At 42.8% G+C, this 3,944-nt stretch overlaps 1 pseudogene across 1 annotated transcript; it reads right to left on the reverse strand.

The window, feature by feature from the left end:
- Window positions 1–1,039: 1,039 nt before the first annotated feature.
- On the reverse strand, window positions 1,040–2,829 carry LOC105513342 (annotated as a pseudogene). The gene has a single exon (XR_001001999.1). The product of XR_001001999.1 is annotated as an alpha-enolase pseudogene (transcript).
- Between the last annotated feature and the right edge of the window lie 1,115 nt (window positions 2,830–3,944).

Raw genomic sequence — 3,944 nt, forward strand, 5'->3', positions numbered from 1 at the left:
GAGCCACCACACCTGGTCTTATAATGTTTACATTGATTTGCATATGTTGAACCATTATTGCATCAGCTGGATGAATCCCATGTGATCATGGTATCTGTCTAAATATCTTTTTAATGTGTTTTTGGATTCAATATGATGATATTTTGTTGAGGATTTTGACTCTATGTTTATCAGGTATCTCAGCCCATAGTCTTTTTTTGTGATGTCCTCGTCTGGTTTTGGTATCAGGGTTATGCTGATCTGACAGGATGAGTTAGAAAGTACTTCCTTCTCTCAATTTCCTTGGAATAGTTTGGGAAGAATTGGTGTACTTTGTTCTGTTTACAATTGATACAATTCAGCAGCAATGCCATCTGGTCCTGGACTTTTCCTTGTTGGGAGTTTTTTAAAATTACTGATTCAATCTCATTCCTCATTATTAGTCTGTTTAGGTTTTCTGTTTCTTTGAAGTTCAATCCTGGTGATTGTGTCCCCCAAAATTTTCCATCTCCTTGCATTTCTTAGTATAGAGTGGCTTGTTATAGTCTCTAATAATAGTTTGTATATGTGTGGAATCAGTTGTAGTGTCTCCTTTTTCCCCCCAATTGTGATTATTTAGGTCTCCTTCCTTTTTTTTCTTGATTAGTCTAGCCGAGTTTATCAATTTTGTATATGTTTTCAAAAAACCAAATTTTGTTTCATTGATCCTTTGTATTGTTTTTTAAGTCTCCATTTCATTTAATTCTGCTTTTTTTAATAGCTTTTGCTTATTTTATTCAATATATTTGAACTTAATCATTCACAAATTTAACCTATCCTTAAAAGTAGGCATTACTTATTTTATATTATCCTATTTGTGTACAAAACAAACCCTTTACATATTCACACTTAGGTAAGTGCACAGAAAAAAGCCTGAAAGAATATACATTATTAAATTCAAATGCTGGTAACCTTTGGGAGGGTAATAAAGGGAGATAATTTTTTATTTCATTCTGTATATTTGAATTTTTTACAACATGTATTTATGGATTACTCACATAAATTATTATTATTATTATTATTATTTTCATGGGTCACTGAGGCTTTTTATTTTAAGCACAAAACCACCGGGCATCTTGCCTGTGGCCACCCCGGAGATGACACAAGGCTCACATGACTCCAGACACTTGGTGGCACGTAAGGCGAGAGAAACAGTGATTTGGGCCAGTTACACGACAGCAAAGCTAGAGCTGCCAAACAGGGCTCCGGGGGGCTTGGTTCTGCAGAAGTTCTAAGGAAGCGGCACGGACTCCATGGCAGTGGGTGAGGGGCGCTAACTAGCAGGGACCCCTGCAAGCGTTGGTTGGGGCCTGGAGCTGCCCGAGCTAACACAAGGGGAGGGGTCTATTTAGCTAACAGGTGACCGAAGGGCTTGCCTGTCCACAGCTTACTTGGCCAGGGGGTTTCTGAAGTTCCTGCCGGCAAACTTAGCTTTGCTGCCCAGCTCCTCTTCAATCCTGAGGAGCTGGTTGTACTTGGCCAAGCGCTCAGATCGGCAAGGGGCACCAGTCTTGATCTGCCCAGTGCACAGCCCCACAACCAGGTCAGCGTTGAAGGTATCTTCAGTCTCCCCAGAATGATGAGACACCATGACACCCCAACCATTGGCCTGGGCCAACTTGCATGCCTGAAGGGACTCGGTCACGGAGCCAGTCTGGTTGACTTTGAGCAGGAGGCAGTTGCAGGACTTCTCGTTCATGGCCTTGGCAATCCTCTTTGGGTTGGTCACTGTGAGATCACCCCCAACTACCTGGATTCCTGCACTGGCCGTGAACTTCTGCCAAGCTCCCCAGTCATCCTGGTCAAAGGGATCTTCGATAGACACCACTGGGTAGTCCTTGATGAAGGACTTGTACAGGTCAGCCAGCTGATCAGGTGAGATGTACCTGCTGGGGGTCATCGGGAGACTTGAAGTCCAGGTCATACTTCCCAGACCTGAAGAACTCAGAAGCCGTTACGTCCATGCCATGACCACCTTATCAGTGTAGCCAGCTTTCCCAACAGCAGTCTTCAGCAGCTCCAGGCCTTCTTTATTCTCCAGGATGTTGGGAGCAAACACGCCTTCATCCCCCACATTGGTGGCATCTTTCCCGTATTTCTCCTTGATGACATTCTTCAGGTTGTGGTAAACCTCCGCTCCAATGCGCATGGCTTCCCTGAAGTTTGCTGCACCGACTGGGAGGATCATGAACTCCTGCATGGCCAGCTTGTTACCGGCATGAGAACCGCCATTGATGACATTGAAAGCCGGGACTGGCAGGATGACTTCAGAGTTGCCAGCCAAGTCAGCAATGTGACGGTACAGGGGGACCCCCTTCTCAACAGCACCAGCTTTGCAGATGGCGAGGGACACCCCCAGAATGGCGTTTGCACCAAACTTAGATTTATTTTCTGTTCCATCCATCTCGATCATCAGTTTGTCAATCTTCTCTTGTTCTGTGATGTTCAGTTTCTTGCTAACCAGGGCAGGCGCAATAGTTTTATTGATGTGCTCAACAGCCTTTGAGACACCCTTCCCCATATAGCGAGTCTTACCATTGTCCCGGAGCTCTAGGGCCTCATAGATACCAGTTGAAGCACCACTGGGCACAGAAGCTCTGAAGAGACCTTTTGAGGTGAAGAGATCAACCTCAGCAGTGGGATTCCCACGAGAGTCAAAGATCTCCCTGGCATGGACCTTGAGAATAGACATGGTGAATTTCTAGCTGCTGGGTCTCCTGGCCTAGGGGAGGAAGTGGCGGGTGCAGCAGACACCGAGGTGAGTGTGAAGCCGGCGAGGTCTGTGAGGTCTGCATGCTCCGGGTCCCCACACCTACTCACATAAATTATTTTTTAAAAGGCATAATGGGATTCAGTTAAACCATACTTTCTAGTCATTATGTGCATATTAATCAAGACTTCTATTATTTCAAGTAGCTCTTAAAGTTTGTGAAATACTTTCTAATTTCCCCCTCAATTTTGCTTGCTCCAGTCATTTATTTAGTAAATCCTTTTCCTCACTCATAAGTTAATTCCAGTTTTGTCAGAAGTACAACTTAAAGTGGCTCCAGGCTACAGGTAATCCTGTTCAAAATTCAGGAACTCAAGAAATTTGGATGGGTTTTTGGAACTAAAAAAAGGTTTAGATAATGTGTTCTATATCCAAACTCATAAATGAATACATGTGGTACCAAGGGATACTTTGTATTGCTGTCTAGGCACTTTTGCACTAATGTTGCCTTTAGGGAAGTGGTTTATAATCCTTGGGTGCCCACTGGAAAAATCTGTGGAACTTTTAAAAAATACATAGATGCTTAGGCACCATCTTTAAAGATTTCGAGTCTATAGTTGTCAGGGAAGCAAATGTTCTTTAGAAATGTTTTTTCCTAAGAAGAAGAAGAAAAAAGAAATGCTTTTTCCTAAATCTCGATCAGTGATTATATGTGTAAAAAAACATTACCCAGAGAATGACTGAATACAGAACCTTACGGAATGCAAAAGCTAAAAAATTCAGAGTAAAGTTAGGGTTTTTTTTGGAGGAAGGGAACAGAATTGGTTTCTGCTAAACATATTCAAAAGCACCAAAAAAGATGAAAAACAATTTTAAAATACCTATTTTTGCACCAGTGGTGTTTTGTAGTATGTAGTCTTCCTCGGAAGCCATGTACTGATAATATAGGGCAAAGACTGTAAACAAATAACAAACGTAATCCTGAGGTTTATTTATCAAATGCCAGTCAGTGGAATCTCTGACCAGCTTTTAAAATGAGGGCAGTTTCATTACACTGGCATACTTGGCAAACCAGGTAAATACAGAAACCGTGTTCAAGATTTTAAAAATGGAGCAACACTGGTCAGCGTTTGGTATGTGAATATAATACACCTACTGATGGCCGGGCGCGGTGGCTCAAGCCTGTAATCCCAGCACTTTGGGAGGCTGAGACGGG

Source organism: Colobus angolensis, unplaced genomic scaffold (genome assembly GCF_000951035.1).
Source record: "Colobus angolensis palliatus isolate OR3802 unplaced genomic scaffold, Cang.pa_1.0 Scaffold229, whole genome shotgun sequence".
In the NCBI taxonomy this organism is placed as follows: domain Eukaryota; kingdom Metazoa; phylum Chordata; class Mammalia; order Primates; family Cercopithecidae; genus Colobus; species Colobus angolensis.